Here is an 18,148-nt window from a genome sequence, read left to right as displayed (position 1 = left end):
AGGAACCCTGTCCTGTGTGTGTGGATGTGCCTCCAGTTTGGGGAAGTTTGCTCATTTGGGGCATTAAACACACCAAATGGGTTGTAGCTGAAAAACAAGTATCTAAACCTTAGTGGTGGGGACATCTTCGTTGAATTTCTGCAGAGGAAGAGAGCTGCCTATAGGTGTAGGCATGAACACTACTGCAGCTGGAGTGTCTTTACTCCATGTGGGTCGAGTGCGTGCAAGATGAGAATTCTGCGAAAAACCTATCCAGGGAAATGAGCCAAGTCCATCTGTAAATATTTCTCCTTTTCCTGTACTTCATAAGCTACTTCCATGTCTCTTCCACATACATCAAGATCATAGCTTATAATGTGCTATTTCTTAGCTCACATGGGCTTCTGATGCATTTCCCAGTTCAAACTAATCTGGGTTACAAACTTTTACTGCTACATTTCTGTAGCTGGTGTATCCTGACATGCCTGGAGCTTTGTTTCTGTGCATTCACATGGACTGTTGTTTGAACAAAGATTTAAATTGGGAAGGCAGGATGACACAGCTATTGCAAGATGTATGCTTTCTCCCCATGGTGCTGTAGCCAAAATGTGCTTGAGCATTTCTCCTTGGAAACAAATAATGATTTAGCCTTTCAATTTTGTGGTAATTTCTTTATTGTTCAGCAGCCTGGCTCTACCAGGCATCATCAGTTTTAAGCAGAAGATATATTGCACAACATATGCAATGTCTAATTGGTGCTTTTAATTTCTCTTCTTGTAGGATGGCTCTCAGGTTCCTGAATGTGGTTTCAAATGCTGACACACTGAATTAGCTGAATCTGCTGCATTCTTTCAGGTATTTAAAAAGGCCTAAAGGAAATTAGAGACTGGCACTTCCGTTACAGTCTTTTAAGGTAAGATGTTATTTCTTGTGCCAGGGCAGAGGGAAGAAGACAGATGTGGTTCCACAAGCTGTCCTACCCCCCCTCTTAGTCTCTAATCAACCTATCGTGGTTTAATCCAATACAGTCTCTTGATTGCTCACCAGTGGGATGAGGGAAAGAATCAGAAGAGTAAAAGTGAAAAACTTGTGCACTGAGACAAAGGCAGGTTAATATGGAAAGTAAAAGCCATGCATGGAAGCAAGGCAAAACAAGGAATTAATTCACCACATCCCATGAGCAGACAGGTGTTCAGCCTCTCAGGAAAGCCAGGCCCCAGCACGCATAATGGTGACTTGGGAAGACAAACATCATCACTCCAAATGTTCTTCCCTCTTCCTTCTTCCCTCTTCATATGCTAAGCATGATGCCATATGGTCTGCAATATCCCTTTGGTCAGCTGGGGTCATCTATCTTGGCTGTGTTCCCTCCCAGTTCCTTGTGCACCCCTAGCCTCCTTGCTGGTGGAGTGGTATGAAGGGCAAAAAAGGCCTTGTCACTATGCATGAATTCAGTGGTAACTTAAATGTCCATGTGTTCTCAATCCTGTTACTTGCACAAATATAAAGCATAGCTTTTTATCAGCTATTGTGAGGAAAATGAACTCTACCCTAGTCAAAATCAGCACAAAATTACGTGAACCTAAAGTCTTGTATTGGGCTGAGCTATCAGTATTTGTTGGTTATAAGCAAATACACTGACTTTAGTAAGACAAAATCCATGTAATTTGAAGAAACATTCATGAAGAAACAATTCATTTTCTTCTCCTTAATCGCTAATTCTGCACTGTGCTTGTATATCTTTCCATTCACATGCCTTGGTTCTTCTATCTATGTATTGGAATTATTTAGTAGTAGTGGTCTTCAGTCCCTACAGAATGCCATGCTGAGATCAGTTCTCCATCAGGAAAAATAAGGCTATGAAGCTAACATGACTGTAGCTAGAAAAATGACTGTTCTGCTTTGACTAGAGCTGCTGCTGGGATCTTTCATTAATTACCCATGTTTTCTACATTTTCATTTTACCTATGTTTTCAGATTCTTTTGGATTCATGGCTGCATTGTCAGCTGCACTGTAGTGCTGCTGCATTTTCTCAGCCACAGACCAGTCGAACAGAGAGTCAGCCAGCACCATGTTTGTGCTGTGCCCTGTGAGCAGCCTGGCCTCTTACTGCTGCAGAGTTGTTACAGTGACCAGTGCAAGCACCCCAGCAGGACAGGGCTATATAGATCTATTTTTCTCTTTTCTGTGCAAAGATCATTTTAAGAGCAGCACTAAAGTGATGGGCCTGAATGAAATCTCTAAAAAAGGAAACCCAGATAAGTAAAGGCTGTGTAAAGGCTGTTTGCTATTGACTCCTGAATTGCCTCAGGTTTGACAGCCACTGTTTGAAGTGGAAGATGAATCCTGTTTTTATTTACACTTAAGCGTGTCTGTCACCACCTGCCCACCTTATTACATGCACTGCAACGTGTTGCAGAGTTGGATGAGAAGTAAGACACACCTAAAATTGAATTTCTCTTTTGAAGAGGAAGGATTTACTCTCTTGACAATTGTGATTACCTAGGATGGCTAATTGCTTTTCTTGTGCTGTTTTGCAGCATTAATCGGAGCACGAACAAGCAGTGGGGACAGATTGTTTGGCTTTTGAGTGTGGAGTAAATCTGGTGCTTACAGATGTGGACTTGAATTGCTGCCAGCTTATAAGGCAGATAAAGGTCTTCTGAATGTAGTGATGCCAAAGACATGGAGACATCAGCTGGTTTTCCTCAAGTTTTGAAACTCGGTAAATGTGGAAAAGCAGATCTCCTGCCATTTTTCGTTAGTCCATTTAGGGTGGGTAGGAGGTGTGTGTGTGTGTAGCTGGAAACACTCAAACTCCACTGACTCCCTCGAGCTCTGTTGTGTAAAAGCGGTTCAGAAAGCGGGCAGAGGGTTCTGCAGTAGGTAATGATTGGGAAGCCTGTGTGCACTTCCTCTGCAGGCCTCAGACCAGCACATTTTGGATTGGCCCTGGGCTCTTGCTCATAGAGCAGTGTCTGTTCCTCCTTGCAGGATGCTGTCTTTCACCTGGGTGTACCTGGGCTCTTTCTCTTCTGGAGATTATCTTTTCACCAGGAAAAGCATTTGTGTGTGGTTTTTATCTTTTCTGGTGGCACAGAAGTGTTTTGATACAGAGGGAAAACTGCTTAGAACAGGCAAAATAAGGAAACTTACTGTTGCTGTGGCTAGGCTGGTTGCAGTTGCTGTGTGGCTGTGTGCTGCAGCCATGTCCTGGCTGTAGAAGTGCCAAGTTTCTGAGTGAGAGAAATGTGTGCATATATGCCCAGAGGGGCTCTCAGGTTGCCTTTGCAGATCTCCAGACCTGCCAATGTGCTGCAGCAGGTGCCAGTAATGTAGAGCAGCCACAGCCTGTGGGTCCAGCGGGGTGCAGTGGGTGGCCCTGCGAGGCACAGGGTGGGAGGTGAGGGGTGGGTGCTGTAAGGAAAGACATGCAGAGGGAGGGAGGAAGAGTATGACTGCAGAAAGGCTGGAAAATCCAGAGCAAACTTGTATCTGCTCTCAGGGAGCTGACAATAGGGAGGATGGCTGGCTGCCTCGGAAAGCACAGGAGCACCAGGTACAGTCACTGAGAAGTGGGCAGTGTCAGCTCTTTTCGCAGGGCTGTGGATATGGAGAGGAGCAGGATGAAGATACTTCCTTTTCAGGTGCTCAGGATGTAAGTACCCTCCACGTTACAGGCAGACATACATTTATATGTACCTTTGCTTGTCGCTACATGGAGTGGCATGGTGAGCTGTCCTGTTGGGCACTAGTGCTGGACAATTACAGAAGGCAGGAGAGTGCAAGTATTACTGGCAAGAGCCATCAGCATAGGGATGTGCTCCCAATTAAATCTCAGTACACAAGGTAGGGTTGCTAATTTAGCAAGTCTTGGGAGAAGTGGGCTTAATTTCTCTCTGCATAACACAGTGTTTGAAAGCTGGGTGTGGTTTGATGGCACGTAACACAACATTTCATTGTGCTCAAGGCATTTTGCATTTGTACAGTTACTGATATCTTGAAATACTAATGTGAACACCTCAGTGCTTTTTTCCTCTGTTAAAAAGCCAGCTTGATACTGGTGTGATACACTCCATGGAGAGGGCCCAAGAGTATTTTGTCTGAACTTCATTGAATGTGATCTCTGTGCAGATTATTAAAGCACTGCACTTCTAATTGGATCACAGACTTTGGCAATGTGACATGAGCAACAGACTTATTAAAAATAATTTTCATTTATAAAACCGTGATTGCTTCATAGGGTTTGCCTGGGGTTTCCCAAAGCTGTGTCCTGTAGCCTTGATTTAGCTTTGATTTTAGTAAAAAAAAAAAAGGGTTTACTGCAAGATTGACAGACTCAAAACAGCATTTTCACTTTTCACAGCAGAAACTCAGCCTATTTAAGAGGGAAAAAAACTCAACCAACTTCATGAAGAAAGTCTTGCACTTCTGACATATTAAAATACAGACTGGTTGAAATACAGATGCTCAACAGATCACCTTGCTTAGGTGATCCTTAAGCTGTAGTTGTTTTACACTTCTGTTTATCTTGAAATCTGGCCTTACTGAGTTGTCTGTGCTTGCTGGAGCAGTTAAAGTGGAGTTTTAGCTGTCTTCAGAGGGCCCTGATATACTTTCATGTGCAAGGGAGATCTTATTTTTGAGAAAATATGTGTATTGTCAGTGCAGTTAAGCTTTGCTCAAATCTGAGCCACTGGAAAGATTGATTTTTTTTCTCTCAACACCTGCACAATTAAATACAGTCACTTTTTTTATTTGACCAGGCATTTCCACTTGACTAAGTTAAAACAGTTGTGGCTTAAGCTCTGGTTCTTTCATCTTTCCTCCCCTAATTTGTGGTTGTGCTTAAATATGCCACAAGGCCATCAAGCTGCCCAACCACGCTGAGTTACAGCTTCCACCTTCCCACATTGTACAGAAGGATTTTTTTCTGTGCCATCTCGTTATGCCAGTTGCCAGAGACACCTGGAGGGTCCCACCTGGAGTGGTGCTCTGGGTATGAGAAGGTTGTCACAATGTCACCCTGTGCTTGCCAGTTTCTAGAGGGAGGCCAGCTGTGCAGCCTGACTCCTGCAGCAGGAGAAGCCTGCAGTGTGACCCAAACCCCCCTCCTGGTGGTGCTCACATCCATCTTGTGGCTGGTTGCACCTGACTCCGTGTCTGAAGCCAAGCTGGGGAGGGCCCAGGTGGATGTCCCACCTGCATACTGGTGACTGCTGGAGTCCAGGTAAAACTGTTGGATGTGCAGACCATGTGTTTGCAGCCTGTGGTGCTGGTGGCCAGCACATGTGCTCCAGGCTCCCTGGTGCTTTCCTGTGTTTCAGGCATTCAGGTGCTGGGAGCACTGTGGTTGGAAGTGGTGCTACTGACCCAGAGCAACTAACTTGTACCATACCATATTTTGGTGAATTTGGTCTGTGGAAGGGACCCCACCCCTCACTTTTTTACTGGCACAATAAATGCTGCTGAGCTATTTCAATACAGTAACTAGTTGGTTAATATTGGTGAAAGGCTTGTGTGCTTTTGTGATTTATATGACTTGTGAAGAATTAAAAAAAAAATAAGTCTATTGATCTTTGGAACAACCTAAATGTAAAAAAAAGAAAAAATCCCGCCAAAGCGGTTTGGGTTTTAGTTCTTTTGGTGTCAGAACCTGACACCAATTCAGAAACTGTCAGGATGTTCTGAGAATGACAATCAGCTTTTAGTACAGAAAGTAAATTCTCTTGTTTCATGTTTTAATCTTAACAAATTCAGGGGTTTGAGTTGTTTCTTTTTCTGTTTCCCCTCTTGCTGTTTCTCTGCATGTAAGGCACAAGGGTAACTCATCTTTCTTTCTGCTAAATGTACTTCTACTTTTTCAAAGGAGATGCTTTGTCCACTAGGAGCCGTGTCTCAGCATGCTAATAAAACCCACTTTATGCCTTTAAAATGTTTATTCAAAGTGGCCTGGCTGGCTCACTCTAGCTGTGTGGGTGGACTGTCCTTGAATTTTGTCAACTGAATTTAGTACTGCACAATACCTAGTGATGGAAAACAGCTATAAATTGTCTGTGTGCAGCCATGCATTATTGATAAAGGGTAGAATAAGCTCTACAATTTCTTTATTTGATGTTGTTAGTGCAACAACTGGCTGATTTGTTAAGACTTTTTCTCCTCCTGTTGGCAGTAAAATATCTCTTCATTTTGAATTCTGAGTTTTTTGAATTTTGATTTGTATGGGGTTGAAAACTTGCTTTGTCTCCAGTGTTACTAAATGTAATGGAAATGTTTTCACAGAGTAGAAACAAACTTAAGTTAAGGGGACCTAAGCAAATAGTAAGTTTGACTCCATGCTGAAGACAGGACTTTCCTAATTATCTCAAATATTTAGAAATAGAAAATAGAGCATAAAGTCTCACAGTACATTTAGAAGAAAAAAATGCTTTAATATACTTCATTTGGCACAGGCTTAGAGAAAATGCTTTACAGTGAGTTCAGTGTGCTTTGTAATTTCAGTGTTCCTTCAAAGTTTATGAAAAAATCCCAAGCCTTAAATCTGTTGTGCCTTTTTTCCTGTTGACACTTATGATGAGTAGAGACTCTACTGAATATAATTTGCATATAAAACTGTGCTGTAAACTAAACAGTTCTTTCCCTGTAGTTGAACGAAGGTACAATGAACTGCAGAAAACTGGAAATTAATAAATATGTAAGTAAAAAAAAAAAATAACTTGCCAGCAAAACTACAAGGGGCTTAGTCTTCCCAACAGATGCCCAGCACTGAAACTTCTTTTTAAGCTATAATTTTTGGAATAGTAGCTTGCCAGAGGTTGTTATTGTAATACAACTAAGGGAATGTACAATTTGTGCCAAGGAAATACTGTATTAGAATCATGAAATTTTATTTCCTTCTTTTGTTTGTAGATACATACCCTCTGGTAGAAGCATTCCAGGCCTCTACAGATTTTTTTTTTGTCTTTGTAAAGGTGTCAGGATAGGGAATCCACAAATTATACTGATGTTTGTAATGGTTTCTTTTATTCCATGAGGAATTGGTGTACATTCGTTGCACTTTTCATATATTTGCAGTCTTTTAAGGTTAGAAGTCATTAAGTAATGAAGTAATTAAACAGGTTATGTTGTTGCAATCAGAAGGTGGGAAAACACATGGGTGAAAGGACTAACATGACTGACAGAGGCTTGCTAGAGATTTACATCAAGAATGATGCATTCTTCAAAACTTTTTTATTTTCTGATTGAAATTGGGGAGTAAATCAAATGCAGTGGCTATGATTAAAATGCAGAACTTATGAATTCTTACTGACTTTGTAAATCTGACTCCTTTACTGTTAATATAAAATCATTTATCTTAAAGCAGTCTTAAGGCTGTGAATATTTAAATGAAAGCTACAGCTCTTGAAGAAGGTTATTTTGATATTCAACATCATTAATTTTGTGGCATGCTTAGAAGGCTGTCATCATCTGATGGATCTGTAGTAATTCACTTGATAAGTCAAAACAGCAAATTTTGCTATAGTTTAAATACTTACACAATTCAGATGTTATACAGTCATCTAAAATTTTTCTGCTGATTGAAGAGGATACCTTTGGTCTGATCCTACAGAAAATACAAACAGTGGGCATTTTCTTGCCTGTGATTTTGGTTTTGGAGCAACTGTGCAGCTGTATTTTTTTTCAGAGAAGGGCAGGCTTCAGCCATGTTACTACAGTTTTGTTTAGACAGTTTGGGAGAGTGATTGTGTGTGTAATTTCTTCTGGAAACAAGTATACTTTGGTAGTGAAATACAATTTTGAAAATCCTTTGTTCCTGTTGTTTGTTTAAAAGAGCATCTTTCACTGTCATTGTTAGAAGCTACTGTAATGAAGAACTGTAAGATAAGGAAATACTCCAGAGTACAGTGGGGTTGGATTCTCCTCCACGCTCTCTTCAGGCAGTGCATGGATGGTGTTGTTCAGATCTCTTCATTTACACCCCTGGAAGTCAATCAGAAGTAGTGGACTACATGAAGTAGTCTGACAAACACAAAAGACTTTTAATGCAATTTAACGTTTATTCGAAACAAACTAACAAAATATGCCTTGGTCCAGAAAGATTGAGCGACTTTTGGAAAGTTTCCTAGATTAGAATTAAACTGTGCAAGTGACCTGAGTGTTGCTTGCTAGCATTCAAAATTCTTGCCCTTTAGGAGGGGCATTGTGGAGGAAGGTGGGATGGATGAGGGGGTAAAGAGACCGGCTTCACATGAGTGATCTCTGCAGGCCATGCTCGAAGTACACGGACAGCTACAGATGTTGCAAGAATGGCACGATGTGAAAGGACCTGAAAGTAGTTGATTTGAAAACAAGTAAATAAAATATGAAAATCTTAGTTTCTAAGGGAAACCAGAGACTTTTCCGAGCAGTCAGTATAAATGAAAAAGTGGTAGGGGAAAAGTGAGGCAGGTCACCTCTGAGGAAAAGTTATCTGAAAATTTCCTGTTACTTTTAAGGTGGTATTTCCCATTCCTTTTCAAATGCATCGAAAGAGGATGTTATTTTTTTCTTTTTCTTTCCAGCATAGCAATTAATGTGGGGGGAAATCTTTAAATTATTTTTGAAAGGCACTTTGTAAAATATTTGCTTTGTAAAAGCATAGGGCGGGAGAGTAAAGGACATTTTGCTGCATCCATCCCCAATCCAGGAGTAACACCAAGTGCTTTGTCTCTGACAAAAGTTGCAGTATGCCCCACTCTAAGGGAAAGAAAATGTCTTTCCCCTCTCTTGATATAAAAAAAAAAATGTGTTAAGCTTGTTTGGGTGGGACAAACTTCAGATGCCTCTTCCAGGTTTGATTAGTAGTATAAAACCTGTGTTGGTTCTAAGACAGGTGCCTTGTGCTTCCATTACCTCAACCAGCCAGGCTGCAGGACACATTTGTTCAGTGAATCACAGAGATATCATCGTGCACAAAATCTCTTTCCTCCTTTTTGTTGTTACACTATATTGTCCTCCACTAATTTGAAAGAGATGGGGAGTACAGTGAATTACCCCCTGATTCTGTTAAATTTCTGTCTGAATAGTGCAGTTATCTGCTCTGAGAGGCTCCGAACTGGCAGAAACTGGTTCGCAATGAATTTGCCGAGAACTTTCAGCTGTGAAAGTAATGAATTCTCTGCAAAACATGCTTTAAGTAGAGCTGTGTCCTTGCCTAATGTCTGTAACCCCGATAACTAATCTTGTTTTGTCCTTCTGTAAGACTGTTAATACATCTTTCCACAGTGAACTTGATGAGACCCTCTTTGCAAAATGCAGAGCATCTTTTAACCCTTCTTCTCCCAACAACCATTTTGTCTGGTAATGCTCATACAGTTTCCATGCAGTGTGGTGGTCAAGGCAGGTCACTGTGTGTGCAGAACACAGAGCCACAGGTTGCTCTTGTGTTTTCCTCCTGCTCCCCTTTTCCTTCTCCCTTTTGTGCTGCTCTTAATGAGGTGCTAGGGGATGCCAGCATGGATTTTCCCAGTATATATCAAAGCAAACACATCTAAGATGGATGTAGTATGAATAACACCTTGTTAGATACGCAGAATAATTGCTAGGTAGGGAAAAACTGAGTTATGTTATATGGGAAAATGATTGCACCTCTAGCTAATTACAGAATAATTGAATGAACAGCTATGTGTTGCCTCACTGCAAGCTTTAAGTATCTGAAACATGATCTGTTTTTTTAGTGTTGAAATTTGCTATGAAATAGAAAACTGAATGAATAAGATTTGGATCCAGTCTGATCCTCAGCTGTTCTTTATGGTTCCTCACCCTTCCTTGTTCTGGTTTAACCTGGGATAGTCTATATAAATGCAGTTTTGTTTCTGTTGTTTTATTTATTTTGTGCTAGAAAAATTGCATTCCTGATTGATTTCTGTAGGGTGCCTATAGCAAAGGCAGTGCTGGCACATTTCAAGATACAGAATAGGCTGAAGAATTCAGTTTTAAAGGTACACTATGAATGACCAGGCTTAATGTCTTATACCCAAGGAATTTCCCCTCCAACAATTTTGAGGAACATAGAACTTTAAGGAGCCAGTGGTTTACTTTGGAGTGAAGTCACAAGTCATTCCAGGTTTTGTTCCAGCTTTTTCTGTGTTCTTTACCTTGAATACTTTGGTGTCTTCTGTTGCCTTGCTTCCACAGCAGCCTCAGTGGAGTTGCAACAACAATTATAAATTATTTTCCATGATAAAGGGTGCAAGGTAAAGACGCACACTGTTGCTTCCCAAAGATCAGAATGACATTTCAGATGCTAACAATGTCATCAACATGCAAGACAGATCTGGGCACAGGCACTCAGGAGTTATTTTAGCTGAATGTAGTTGACAGTCCCTGGGGTATGAAAGGAAAATTTGTCCTTGGGTTTTTTAAAGACTAATAGTTACCATGTTGAAATATTCATCAAAAGCCTTGAAGTTAATTCTCTGGTAAGTAAACCTGATAAGTAATGTTGCATTGTTGATTTTTCTGAACCAATTTTTAAACTTCAGCATACCTTAAAAAGGATTGGTGAAAAATAAGCTTTCCATTCCATTGCTGGAATGTGTCCATGATTCCCAAAGGGTAAAAGAGTTCCTGTGCCAAATTCAACAGCGGAGCAAGAGATGTTATTTTAAGTCTGTCCTCAGTGAAGGATGGATTATGGTTTACTCTGGACAAATGAGAAACTGTAGGAAAGAGGAAGGTATTTTTTGCGAGGTTACCCCTCATTTGTCAGAAATGCTACCGCCCTAAACTTGTCTCTATGTCATATCACTTCAGGTTAATGGCTCCCTTCATTTTCCTGCAAATTCTAGCTCCCTCTGCTTTAATAATAATAATAAATAAAGACATATTTCAGAAAGATCCACAATGTTTTAAAGAGATACGGAGAATCTGGGTGACTGCCTTTCAAAGTCAGCAATTGATGGCATTTCAATTCAGGGAGGAGTTTGGCTTGGTTAATGCAAGTGTACAGCACAAGTATTCATCTCATTATTTTATGTGTCTGTATTTATTTAACTTTTGGCTGTGCATTTTACTTGTAACATTCCTTTTAGTTGTGACTGAGAGCAGACCAAGCAGGTAATCACAGGTTTAAATGCACAACAGCGTGCCTTTGTTGAGAATTGTTAGCTGGGCTTCTCTTAATTGAAAATGCATAGAAGTACGAATCAGTAATGTATTTAAAATGGAAATCTCCTGTTGTACAACACAAAGCAATTTTTAGTTATGTTAAAAAGAAGGGGGCTACTAGGGCATTGTGTCCTTTGCTAGGTATCTGAAACAATTTGTGGTCTATCAGTGGTCAATGAGTAATTGTTCAAACTGTATTGTAAATAGGTTTACTTTTAGACACCTAACAAAAAAAAAAACCTCAGAAGTTCAAGGAATTTTGAAGGCAAAGGTGCCTTATAAACACAGGAGAACTTAGGGATATACACTGGCAATGAACTGGTCTGAAGAAGTTGAGAGAAAATGATTCACTCTGCAGCCATGATCACCTCTTCTGTGTTGGGTTTGCTCCTCAGAAGAGGAGTCATTTACTTTAGCTCATGCTAACTCAGCATTAGTGGTGCTAACCTGCCTCTAAGGTGTTTTTTAATGTAAATTATGTAAATATTTCTGTATGTGCTTTAGAGATGGGCAATTGTTTGTTTGTTTTTTTTTTAATTTCAAGATTGTTAATGCATTGAGCAACAAAAGCTCTAATCCCAGATTTTGAAAGCAATTATTTCAGCTGTAAAGAGCTTTAAATTACTTTCATGCTTCCTCTTGTGTAGGTGATTAAGAGTTGCCTAACACAGTACTACAGAATCTTCTGTTCTTGGGTAGGGCACTTCTGGAAAGACTGAGAGTGATGGACTGATGATTCACCTAAGTCAGATATGAGCTGACCACAGCAGTTGTCACCCAGAGAACTCTACTCTGAACATTGGTCCTCAAATCTGTTTGCCCTTCTTACAGAAGAAATTAATAACACAGGCAGGAGCACATAATGGGACAATATGAGGGTCTGGAAGAAGGGGATAGAAGGATGTGCAGGAGATAATAGGACTTGAGAGGACCACAAGCCCAAATATAGTTCCCCTTGTGAAGTCTTTTGATGCAGTGTAAAGCTTGTAATGGTGTATGGATCATAGTGGAAAGCCAGTCTTCTGGGAAACTTGAGAATATTTTCATTGCTTGAAATAGAAGACTGAATACAAAATATCTCAGAATTAGTCTGTAAGGAGGACAAGAAGAAAGAGGATCTGAAAGTAAATATTCTTCATATTCTTAATCCAGATTAACAGATTTAACCTTTATTTAGATCCAAGACTTATTTCACGTGTGCAGAAAATCACTGTGAAAAAGGCAGTGCCCATGAAGGAGTCTGCAGCTTTATTTGAATAAAGGGAGAGAGTCCAAAGGGGCAGGCCCCCATGGGGTTTCCTCTCTCAGGGCGTCGGAGGGCACAGCCTCCTTTTATCCTAAAATCCTGGCCTCATGTTTCCCTCTTCATTTCCCCATTGCCTGATGTACTGGGAAGGTACAGCCTTCCCAAACAGCATACTCCATATGCCCCCTTAAACCTGACATTTTACCCCAAGGTTCAGAAGTTCAGAGTGCCTGGGTCCTGGAATACAGTTTGTGTGGACCCATTAGTCTGTTACCCTGATGTTCAGGAGCCAGATTCTCTGGGTTCTGTAACAGGCTTGCAGCTTGGTACAGGCTGGTAGAGACATTTCAAAGAGATTACCACCCATTCCTTCTGAGGACCCTCACCCACAGAACTGTTTGTAAAGACTTTAGCACACATCTTACTTGCTTATCTCCCGCTCTACTATTTTTTTAAATGCTGAAAAATGTTGAGAAAACAAAGTCAGAAGTAGTTCCCAGAGGTAAAGTATCATTTTGTGTCTCAGAAGTGACTTCTAGCCTTCCTCCTAATTTCTGAGAAAGATTCAGTTGATGGGGTTTTTCCCTGGCATTTACTTGGTGGAACAAATTTCAGACAAACCTGGGGAAATAGATTGTTATTCTACTCAGGTAGATGGAGTACATTGTAAATTTTTGGGTTTTTTAAGAAAAAGTGAAGTATATCAAAACAGAAGTGATGGTGTCCTTTGTATGAATTTTTAGCAATCACCAAGACTCCTCCTCAAACAGGAACAACTGTCTCTCATCAGGTCAGGGAAAAACAGGGAAAAAAAAAAAAAAGAAAAAGAAAAAAGGTGTTTAAAGTTATGAAAGCTGTTCAGTTTGTCACGATAAATTCCAAATATAAGTTGTGAGAATTTCTGTTTAGTAATGATGTGGTTAAAACTAATTTATAGTTTGAAATGTGTTGATATTCAGTTAATCTATAGAGTCTACAGCTGTTTTTGTTTGTAAACCTCAATAAATACTATGGTGGCACTAGAGGAATGAATTAACTGGAAAAGCAAAACAAGCTTCAGTAAGAGCACAAGAACTTTGAAGATTTTATTCGTTGTTTTGCTGCATATGGGCTCTCCCTCATCACGAGAGAAAAGGGAAAGTAAAAGAAAGTTCTTGTGTTCTGCAATTTTTTTTCTTCTGTTTTCCCTGTATATTCTGTAATCTGTCTTCCTTGTGTTTTCTCCAGTGAGTGCTTTATAGGAGAATTCTGATTCAATAAGTGTATTTTATCACTAATATTGCTGCAGAATGTTATTTTGCCAGTGTTCCCATTGAGAAGCAGTGGCATAAACTGGATTAAATAAGTCAAGGGAACTGTCACTTCCAGAGCTGTATTGACAGCTGTTCTCTCCCTCTTAGTACACTAAGAAGCGTACCACAGAACACGTGCAGGAAAGGAAGAGATGCAGACTTTAAGCAATCTTCTAGCATTTAGTAGATTTTTTTTTCCCCAGAACTGTTAATGTGTGGAGGTGTCCCTCTGCATTGTCATGCTGAGGTTTACTGAGCTCCCTCAGCCCTGTGTGCTGCAGAGACAGGGCAGCACTGGCCTTGGAGAAGAGCCTTGGCTGTGTGTTTTCAGTGAGTAGGGGGATGAGTGACCTCAGGTGGCAGTCCCTCAGCAGATGCCTGCTGGTCACATCACAAGTGATCACGGTTCTTGCAAGGCTGTGCGTGTTCTTGAGCTTATCAATGAGACCTAGCAGTTGTACATCCTACCCTAGTGACAACCTTATAGTTACTGAGGTTATAAAACATGCACCTTTCTTTAACACTGGACTTAAAAAACCAGAGTGGCCTTGCTTCCCCCTGCAAGTATTTAGCATATGTTTTAGAGTAATATTTTTGGGCTGAGTAGGTATCACTCTTGTTGAGTGCAGGAAGTACATTTTTGTACTGTACTGTGGTTTTGGGAGGCACAGATTGGGCTGGACAGAAGATGTCACAGGAAGACAGGAATACTGGGAAAAGATTTTTCTTAACGGAAAAAGAAGTGATGTATGTGAATTCTGCGGACTGTCCTTTAGCTGGAGAGGTTTCCTAGTTTGAGTCAAGGTAGGACAGTTCTGCCCTGGAAGACAGGGAGAGCAAGATAAATGCATAGTTTGGAAAGTAAGCAATTCTAATTCAGCATGCTGCTCAGAAAACTAACCTGACAAAAGAGAGATTTCTTTACCACGTTAGTGAAATGAATCAATTGAGTAAGATTTGAAGGGAGAGCCTGGGTAATGAAAAAGACAGAACATCATGACAGTGCTAATTTACCTTAATTGTTTTCTGTTTTGATGTTCACTGTTAGTTTTTTTTTTTCTTCACACAGAGGAATTCAGGGAAATATTGAGTGCTGGGTTTAAGCGTGCAATTGCAGAAGTCCATTTGATTCTTAAGCAATGAAGAGTGAAATGTAAAATTACTCAGTTTTATTTCAGGAGACAGTTGCTGTTAATGCTTCAGTCCATAAAAATTATGTCTTAGAGGAATGACCTTCAGGCATGTCAAAGATCATGGGTACATTCTCTTGTTCATTTACTGTAACCGATAAAAACTTTTATTCATCAGACTACTGATAATCTCGGCCACCTGTGATCTTCTTTTCTCCTGTGTGATCAGGAAAAGTAAGAATAGCTGCACAGGCTTTTCAGGCATCTCTGAGATACTGATAGCCATGGATATATCTATATTCTGATTGTTTTCCCTCCTGTTTTGGGAAGCAAGAGATTTTGTTCTTGGCTCTAACACACTGCATGTAAAAACATGCATATTTAGGAAGAAAATCTGCTTCTTCAGAGGAAACTATTGGTGTGCTTATGTCACTTAATGTGTGTGAGGTTTTTTTTTCAAAATGGTACATTGTTGTGGAATTCAGGAGATTTTGAGGTGTCACGGTTCCCAAAGTCATGAACCCTGTAAAAGCTCTGTAGGAAGAGAGTGCTATCTGTGTGCTCTCTAAGATGATTTCAAGGCCTGGAATTGTGCTTGGGGCAGATGTGGCAGACAGTGTCCATTAGGTGGCTCTCGGTTATGGAAAATACATTTTCAACTACATGCAGGCTAATTTTAAAAGGCATTAGCTGTGTTTATGTCCTGTGAGGCAATTAGAACAAACCAAGAGGCCATGAATTCAGACCTTCTCAAAAGCTGGTGGATTTTGCTATCCTGAATAGCTCTGTAAATACTGTCCTGTCTCTGTGTACTTCTGTTGTTGTGAAATCTGTTGCAGGCTCCACAAGTGAGATAAGATGGAGGTGGCATTATTGTTTATTACAAGGCACTGCAAAATGATTATGCCATTTCATGATGAAAAATATCCTTTTCATTAGAAACTGAAAAGGTAACAAGGTAGTAAAAGCTCTTTGACTGCCTCTTAAGTGGAGCAAGTTCTGTAAACTAAAATCTGGTATGAAAAAGCAGGTGACACTCACACCTTTGAATGTGAATACATGCTGGCACAACCACTGAGCAGACTAATCTGTCCCATTTCATTTTTTGGGCAACTAATCCTGGAAGATAAGAACTGCAATTCAAAAATGTTGGAATTACTGTAGGCACAGTTTATGCCTGATGGGTAGACTGATCTTTTGCACTGTCCTCCATGCAAAGGGGGCACTGCTGGAACTGCCTGTCACAGCACCGTGGGTACTGCCACAGGTACTGCTCTGGAGATTTGTGAGAGAAGGCAAGTAAGATAATGGCTGTATGTGATAGTCCTCTGCTTCCTGTGGCTGCATCAATACAGCACAGCCACAGACTTTATTTCTTCATCCCTCTGCATTTTGGATATCTGTGCAAGCCCAGGGAGAATCCTTGGAAGCATGGACTTGCCTTGACCCTGAAGTGCAAGCAGGACAAGCAGACCTTTGTGGGGGAGCAGTGGAGGGAGGCAGGGCACAAATTTCCTGTCGGCTCCTTGCTGTCATCTTAAAGAGTAGGCACAAGGCAAAGGAGGTGGCAGATCTGACTCTTCATCTGCCTGATTAGCCTGTAGAAAGGCACCCAGAGGGCCACCAGATTTAGGCAGAGTGGAGGGGCTGGAAAGACTACTTTCCACAGCCAGTGAGGTGAGCTGAGGTGTGTGCAGGACTCTGGAGTTACAGACTGCTGCTAGCTAAGGGGATGCCTTGCTGCCTGATTTGCTCTCTACCTGGACTAGGGAGCAGAGGTGATGGTTTTCCTAGCAACTCACACACCAGTGCACAGTGACCTCACTTTTTGAAGGAGAAGTTGTGGAGGAAATGGGGCCCTTTTTTCCTTTTGGTCCACTTGTATCAAATAGCTTTCTGAAGGAAAGTAGGGCTGCTGGCTTGTGTTTCTGTGCGGGAGGAGATAAGATTAAAAAAACCTGAGATACTAAGAATCACATATCAGTGGCAAAGTACAGACAAGCTACAAGGAATAGTGTTATTTATTGTGTACTTTGGTGCCTTACCAAGAGACTGTATGCAGATAAGTTTAACTGGTGTTTTTATTTCAGCCAACATGCACAGTTTATATCAGATGCGGTATGCACGATTCCCCACATGACTTCTGTGACAGTACACACATGAGGGCATCCTAGGGAGCACTGTCAGAATGGTTTCATTTCTACAAGACTGCTTGGGTACTCTAGCCTTATTTGATGCTCTGCATAGGATGTATGGAAGTATAGTAAGTTTGCTGTACAACTTACTTAGCAGGTTAGTAATCAACAGCTGTTCCACTGGTGGAATGTTCTTTTGTTAAGAGAGTTTTGTGTTAATGCCAGCAGTGCGGTACTTCATGCTTGAAAGCATTTTCATAAATCTCCATTACAAGCCAGTCACCAGATGCATGTAACCCAGGAAGGAAACCAAAGACTTCAGGTGCACATGGATCATGGGAAAATTAGTCTAAACTGTCTAAAGAGGAAAGCAGTTCGGCAGTTCTAATGTGTTTGGGTGATTGAAACTCCTGGTTTCTTCTGTGTTTTCTACACTCTGTCCTTAATAAAAGAGAATTATTTTGGCTGAACTGTTACAGGATTTAGATGACAGCAGCAACAGATATGAGAGAAATTTCCATGTTGGTTTGCTGGTTTTGTTTTTTTTTCCCTTTTATTAAGTTTTGGCATATGTATTTGTGTGTCCAAGTTTTGAGTAATGAGATGTTAGAAGTTGCATTTAAGCACTTGTGTGCGCTTATATGCACACAATACAATATGTGTGTATATTGGCTTCTTGATGAATTCTGTCAGTCTTTCTCCTGTCTCCTGGTATTTATGCATAAAAGCACAGCTTGCTTCCAAAATAATCACAAGTTTTGAAACTTGGCTTTAAGGTTTCCGAAGCATGGTTCACTTGACAATGAAAGAAAGCATTAAAGGCAGTGATATATAGTAAGAGAGTTCCCAGGGGATTCTAAGTCATCCATATCAATGCTGCCAGAAATGTTCTTGCTAGGGGGAAGAGGGGCGTGGGTGGCATTATTTATGGGGCACTGAGACAGCCTTAAACTAGAAGGAAATCAGAGGTATGCTGTAGTATTTGCCCTCAGTCCAGGAGCACCCGAGCAGCCTGGATCCCATCCTGGGAGTTAGACAAAGCCCTCTCTGGCACACCTGTGTGGCAGCAGTGCTGGGACCATCACAGCATTTCAATATTCTGGGTGCTCTGAACAGCAGCATGTCTCCAGCGAGCGTGGCAGCTGCTCGCTGGTGGGCACTTGGAATTGTGTGTCATCCTAGAGTCCTCTTCTGTGCTTGCCTGCAGAACAGGTCTG

The 18,148-nt window shown here is 40.9% G+C and overlaps 1 long non-coding RNA gene across 1 annotated transcript in view; it reads left to right on the top strand.

Moving 5' to 3' along the window:
• LOC147648455 (uncharacterized) overlaps positions 1-18,148 on the top strand; it is a 56,979-nt gene that overhangs the window by 31,481 nt on the left and 7,350 nt on the right. The window contains exon 2 of the long non-coding RNA XR_015280038.1: positions 760-892. This is a non-coding gene — a long non-coding RNA (uncharacterized LOC147648455). The remainder of the gene's footprint in view (positions 1-759; positions 893-18,148) is intronic.

This window comes from Cyanistes caeruleus, chromosome Z, assembly GCF_971803275.1.
Source record: "Cyanistes caeruleus chromosome Z, bCyaCae1.hap1.1, whole genome shotgun sequence".
In the NCBI taxonomy this organism is placed as follows: Eukaryota; Metazoa; Chordata; class Aves; order Passeriformes; family Paridae; genus Cyanistes; species Cyanistes caeruleus.
This window is presented reverse-complemented; position numbering and strand designations above follow the sequence as displayed.